The following is a 7,550-nucleotide window of genomic DNA, read 5'->3' on the forward strand; positions in this document are numbered from 1 at the left end:
TTCATCACTAGATTGTAAAAGAACACAGTCCTGAACAAACCATTAAAAACATTTCTTGCAAAACACATCACTACTTGAACTAGAACTGAGACAACACACAAACATTATAACCATGTCTTCCAAGTCACGACACCTAAAACATTAAGTTAGAATAATGTGGAGCATTTTTTGAGCTAGTCAAACCACTTCTGACAAACAACCAAATTGTCAGCAAACAAACATCACAAACAACCTTAGCTACACATTAAATCACAAACAACCTTAGTTGAACAGACCATTAAAAACATTTCTTGGAAAACACATCACTACTTGAGCTAGAACTGAGACAACACGCAAACATTATAACCATGTCCTCCAAGTCACGACACCTAAAACATTAAGTTAGAATAATGTGGAGCATTTTTTGAGCTAGTCAAACCACTTCTGACAAACAACCAAATTATCAGCAAACAAACATCACAAACAACCTGAAAAGATAATAGTGCAATGTTTATAGAATACCAACATTAAATCCAAATTCGTGAGACCAAACTCTTCATAGCGGAGGAATGCAGAGCATTCTTCTAGCTAGACATTAAATAATCTTTTCTATATATTCCATCTCAACAAATTGCAAAACCTTTTGGAAACATTAGTAATTTGACAAAGAGTGTTAGGACCAATGAGAACACATCCTCACCCATCATCAGCATTCCCCATCCAAAAGATGTCTTCATTATACCATCACAATAGAATTGCCAACAACAAACCAACTTCTTAGAGTGTAGACATCAAACACCAAAAGAGGTAGACATCCACAATAACAACCATTAACCATATTTGCTACAAAATATCTTCTCATCAATACTATAGTGACACAAACTCTACATACCACCAATAATATACACATCATTGCTAGCAACATCATCAGTAACTCATCATCAACAACAACAATGGTTGAACACACAACTATTAGCAAAATCAATGGCCAAACACACAATTGTCATCAACATCAATGACCAAACACACAACTGCCCAAACATCATCAAGGACAATACACATTTTCAGAAATCAAGTTGACATCAATGACAACATATATTTCCAACATTCTCCCCTATTTCAATGATGGCAACACAATTGCATTGACATAAACTCCCCTATCAACAGTAACTCTCCCTCCCCCTTTGACATCAATGAAAAAGAGTGTAGACTTCTCTCTTTAGCAAATATTTCTCCCCCTTTGTCACAAACCAAAACATTGAACAACCAACTAACCATTTCCTCCACTTGAGAGCATCATACCACATTAGTCCAAGAATAAGGATATATCTAAAAATTCTCCCCATAGGTAGATGCACCATCATATGCATCTTAGTTAGAAGGAGGAGGAATAACCCCCAACTTATGTCGGAGATGCTCAATAGTATCCTTTGGGAGTGCCTTAGTTAAAATGTATGCAATTTGATCCTTAGTGGGCACATATTCGAGTGTGACTTCCTGTAGACGTCTAAAATTAATTAAATTAATATTTAATTAATTTAAGTCTTTCCACATAATTAATTTAATTATATTGATCCCCTTTCTCTTAAGGTTAATTAAATCAAAATTAATTATTTTCCCATTCTTCTAAAGTCATCCCAATCATTATTCCTTCTAAATCCCTATTACTTAATTAACTTCAATTAACTAAGCAAATCATTTGATTCCTGTAGATCACTTTTCCTAATCCAATCATATAGTCTAATTAATCACTCTCTAATCATGCTTATCATTTTCCTCAAATTTATATTCCTCCACTCATCATCTCTCCTCATTTCACATCCTCCTAACTTTCCCACTTTCACTTTAATCCCTCATTAACACACCTAATTAATATCCTTAATCATTTGCACATCCTTAATCACCTTGATCAGGGATGAGTCAACTTCTTACCATAAATGGCTTTCCCGTCTCACCCTCCAAACCTTAAATGCACCAACTTAGTCTCTTCCAAGGAATGTCAAATCCTTGCATATTCCCATGCCCCCCTCTTCCCAAGGAATTTTTAATTCATTTTCTCATTTAATCTTCCCACATATTCTTCTATTTTGGAATTTTTAATTCCTCTTCTCTTCCCCCAAGAAATTTTATATTCCTTTTCTCTTCCCAATGTACTTAGGGAACTCTTCCCCATGTACTTGTGAGCTATGGAGACAAGAAATGTCTTTATGGCATATCTCTTAGATCCTACACCTTTTCCTCTCAATCCTCTCCCACCTTCTTTCAATCCTAGCTCTCCATTTCAATTCAATCTTGGCCCTCCATTTTGGCCCCCTCCATTCTATAATTTGGAGTCTCCTCTCCTCACAAATCAGCCACTTTTCATGCAATCTTATGGTGGCCTTTTCAATTTCAAATCTATCCCTTGTACCCTTACTATGCCAAAATCTTGTCATAGTCAATCCATAATCCATCTCCCTTAGTAAGTTTCTTGCAGGTAGCGGATTGGTGCCTCTGATTGCGCCTCAATGTCTCCTCTTCGAAATCGACGTCCCCATTTTCATAAACCGGCGTCTCTGTTTAAATTTTCTTTCCACCCAATTTTTCCTGGGTAAGATCTACAAAACGACGTTTTCGCCTACAAAATGACATTTATGCCTCTGTTTCGGCATCTCTACAAGCTCAGAATGACGTCTTTGTTGCACTTTATTTTATTTGCATCTTCTCTATTTTAGCCTAAGATTTTAAAAATTCAAAAAAAAAAAAAAAAAATTCACATAAAATTTTCAAAATACAAAAAAAGGGGGGGAACTATTTGTTTTGATTGTAAGTAGTTGTTTTTCAAATTTTGCCATAGTATTAGCATTTTAAGGTGGTTTTTTATTAATCTTTTTTTTGTGGGTTGCGCTTTGGCGCCTACGTAGATGTTGACATCTGCACCCATGGATCGACACCACTAGCTTTTTGTTTTCCTACTTCATTTATGCATTTGAATTTTTTATTTTTAAATCTAGTCATTTGCCTGCCAAAGTTAAATCAATGTCTTCACATTCTATTCTGGTGTCTCCGCTAAGGTAATTTTCTCGCTTATTTTTAAATTTTGAATTTTGAATTTGCGGGCTAACTTTTCTGTGCAGGGCTTAAATCGATGTCTGCGCAAACATTGACGTTTGCACCTATTCTTTGGTGTCTCCACTATAAGTGGTTAATTTTAAGATTTTACTAATTTTTTCTGTTTCTTGTAGTTTTTCTGCATGTCCAAGATCAAAAACTCAAACTACTAACTTCTGTTGCAAGATGTTTGTTGAAGAATTTTGTTTTGTTTCCACTAGTCTATATTTCTTTTTATGCATTAGTGTAGACAACATCTTTTTGTGGGTTAAAATGAACAAGTGTATTTTGTGTTTCGTGTGCTTGCACTAGTGTAAGGTGGACCCACCATTACACCAAGTATCCCCTCCCCTCGCCTTCATGGACCTTAGGTGTAAGAGAAATGTGATTAACAACACCCGCTTTTTCTTTTGAGTAGAAATGGGCTCATCACAAACTACCTCGATATCCTTCAAAGTCTATTTCATCCAAATCACCTAAGTGCTATAGGATGTTGCAACAATATACTCTTATTCTACATTCGATAAAGATATTGAATTTTTCTTCTTGTTGAACTAGGAGACCAATTTGTCTCCCAACAAAAGGACACTTCCTGTTAGAGTTATCATGTATTAGCTAAGAATTATTTATTTAATTATTAGTCTATTATACTCTACGCTTAAGCTAAACTTAGGCATTTAATAATATTGTAGGTATTTAATAATTATTAAATACACATTATCCCTTTAGGGTTGCACACATTTAGTGTTGCATATTCTCCTTTTTAAAGGATTGTATTGCACTTTTTATTTGATTCCCTCTCTGAATGATAATCTTTTTCTTCAGAGCCATTATTGTTTTTTTGCCTCCATTCTTCTCTTGTGACAGGTATTTTTCTTGCAGGTGTTCTTGGGATCTCTGAAGTTGTATTTCTCAACTTCTTCATGGTATCAGAGCCTACATCTACTGCTACTTGTTCTTGATTTTTTAGAAGATTTTTTGGGGGAGGGTTTCAAGCTTTTTTAGAGTTTTTTTATTTGCATCTGGGGAGCTTTTTTGTTTTTGGGCATTTTGGGCTCAAACGAACATCACCGTTGAGCTCAGAACACCCAAAAATCCTCATTTTCATATAAAATTTGTCCAATTTGGACAACTTTATCCTCTGGAGATTTTTTTTGGTTCTTGCCCAATTTTGTCGTCAAAAAAATTATTCATTTTTTTTTGGGGCAGTTTTACGGCATACCCAAGCTGAAATGACTAAATTGTAAAAAAAAAAAAATTTAAAAGGTTTTTTAAAGCCAAAGGGTGGGGGAGCCAAAGGGAGGGGGGGATGTACCCCCTGTTGTTGTTCGTACAAACTGCAGTAGGGTTGGCCGACACATCCCCGCCCTCTGCCACTGGATGACCATTTTCTCCGGCCCCCGCTGCCCTACTCCATTGGCTCCAACCAGCTTCGGCCACCTCTCAGCCACCCTGCTCTGACGGCTTCCACCATCTCCTGGTCACCCTACTCTGCTGGCTCCAGCCCGCCTCCTCGTCACTCTGCTCCGCCGACCCCCGGCCACCGCCCAAGCCCCCGCCCGCTGGCCACCATCCACCGCTGCTACCGCCGCTTCCTGGGCCCTATCACTTTTCTTGTGGTCGACATATTGTTTCTAGCGAGTATTTTTTTCTGGCTGCCGACATCTTTTTCTGGCGAGAGAAATTTTTCCAACAGGGCATTTTTTAGGCGACGAATTTTTTTTCCAGCGGAGGGACATTTTTTTGGTAGGTGAAGGAATATTCTTGGAATATTCTGCTGACGTCAAAAATACGGACTGCACAATGGCCCCACCTGAGTCCCTCTTTGTGCCCTACAAGAGGGTTTTTTTTCTTTTGGGCATACAATATCATATTTTGGCAAACAAGATATCGTTGGAAAGTTGGTTTCGTCTACTTTCCATATTTATGGGTTTCATCACCTAGTTTTTCTACTAGTACATTATACAACTATTTGAAGTCAGAGGTGTTGTTTTCAGTCCCGAGCTCATAACTTTTCGTTAGTTTCTTCATTTTTCGTGATTCCAGCAGTGTTGGGATGGTGTTTCAGAGCTCTTCACAACCATCCATGCACTTTTTCCATATTTTACTCTAGGTACATTTTGTTCATTTTTTTGTGTTTTCACACTCTAGTGCATTACTTGGACATTTGAGATCCTGGAAACTTCTTGTTTGGGTGGAATGACTTGTTGTTGGTTGTTCTTCATGTATTTCCAGCCTTTTATCTTCTTTGAGCATTGTATACATCATTTTGTAAGCATTTTCCTTTTTGCAAACACACTGAGATAAAGTGCCACTATGCCTTGGGATCTTGTACATCTTATGCCTTATTGTACTCACACTCCATTATAAAGTGGCATGGGGGGTTTGATTTTTGCCATCTACCTTTGTCACGTGAGTGTTCTTTCCACGACATTAGCCTCATGATGTGTGTCAAGTGAGTGTTCCTTCCATGACAATAGCCTTTATGTGTGTTCGTACTTTCTATTGCACTCTGGATGTTCCTCGTTCTTCGTCATGCAGTTTTTCTTGGCATTTAGTTTCAGTGTACCTATCACCTCTCCTTGTCAGCTTTATGGGGGTGTTTCTCATGTTGGTTGTTGGTTCTAATGCTTCCTTGGTTCGTTGGAGTGAGCTATGTATTCAGTATTTGTTCCTATATACTAGGCGGATGCAGTGGCTGGTTACCTATGCATTTCGGTGAGATGGGTCATTTCCCATATGGACACTCTTTCATTCCTATTTTTGGAGGCAACCTTCCATCTTCGATTGATCAATTCTTCAGACTTTGGTGTTTTTTTCCATTTGTATCTTCAAGTTTAGTTGTTTGCCTTTGTTTGCCATCTGATTCGAGTAGTGTTATTTGAGGGCACTCATGCAGATTATAGTCTTCTCTACCTGATCATCTTCTATTTCAGTGGAGGTTCTTCAGATCGACAGTTATTCTTCGACAATGTTTGCAGGTTCTTCATGCTTCAGTGATTCTTTTGCTCTTCTTTTGTTCCTATCTTTTGGAACATTCTTGTTTGGAGGCTTCTTCAGTCCTTCACTTGTATTTCATCTCTTTTTGGAGTAGAGTTTTTCCCCATGAGGTTATCTCTATTTCTCCGCTTTACAGAGATCCTTTATGATTGGGTACCTCATCAGGATTTGTTGTCGGGACCCAAATTTGCCTTCATCATGTAGTTGCTTTTTGCTTCATGCATTTAGTTTTTTAGCTACTCCCTAAGTTCATCTTAAGGTGGGGTGTTAGAGTTATCATGTATTAGCTAATAATTATGTATTTAATTATTTATCTATTATACTCTACGCTTAAGCTAAACTTAGGCATTTAATAATATTGTAGTTATTTAATAATTATTCTAATTATTAAATACACATTATCCCTTTAGGGTTGCATATTCTCCTTTTTAAAGGATTGTATTGTACTTTTTATTTGATTCCCTCTCTAAATGATAATCTTTTTCTTAAGAACCATTATTGCTTTTTTTCCTCCATTCTTCTCTTGTGACAGGTATTTTGCTTGCAGGTGTTCTTGGGATCTCTGAAGTTGTATTTCTTAACTTCTTCACTTCCAATGGTACTTCTTTTGTCATATGCACAACTAGCCCAATCGACATTTGTGTAAGGCATGAGCGATAAATCACCTTCCTTCTTATACCATGGGCCATGATTTGAGGTTCCCTTCAAATATTTGAATATTCGACAGATGCATCATGACATTTCTTAGGATTTCCTTGATATCTAGCCACCATAGAAACTGTCTGCATAATATTTGTTCTAGAAGTAGTCAAGTACAACAAACCACCAATCATAGATCTAAACTGAGTCTGATCAACATTCGGAGATTCTTCATCCTTACTCAAGTGACAACCAATGGTCATGGGGGTGCTCACTAGTTTAGCATTCTCCATACCAAAATTCTTCAACATGTTTTTAATATACTTTGCTTGAGAAATAAAGATTTCATCATCTAGTTGAGAAACTTGAAGACCAAGAAAGAAATTTAACTCACCAATCATTGACATTTCAAATTCCTTCTATATATCCTCTATAAACTTCTTACATGTCTTGTCTTCACCTCCAAAGATAATATCATCAACATACACAACTACTATCAATAAGTTTCCATTCTCAATTCTAAAATAAAGATTACCATCAGCGGTACCCTTCTTGAATCCTTGCTACATTATATGCTTGTCCCTTGAGACTTGTCTGATAACATACAATGTTTTCTTCAATTTACATGCCATGTACTGATCATTTCCTAACTAAAATCCATTAGGTACTTCTATGTATAATTCTTCTTCCAATTCTCCAATCAGAAAAGTTGACGTAACATCCATCGAATATACTTTAAAATTTTGTGAGCAACAAAAGCTAAGAATATTCTGATAGCCTCCACCATTTCTACAAAATAAAATTTTGTCTCAAAATCAATGCCTTCAACTTCAGAATATCCC

Source organism: Cryptomeria japonica, chromosome 6 (genome assembly GCF_030272615.1).
Source record: "Cryptomeria japonica chromosome 6, Sugi_1.0, whole genome shotgun sequence".
Classification (NCBI taxonomy): domain Eukaryota; kingdom Viridiplantae; phylum Streptophyta; class Pinopsida; order Cupressales; family Cupressaceae; genus Cryptomeria; species Cryptomeria japonica.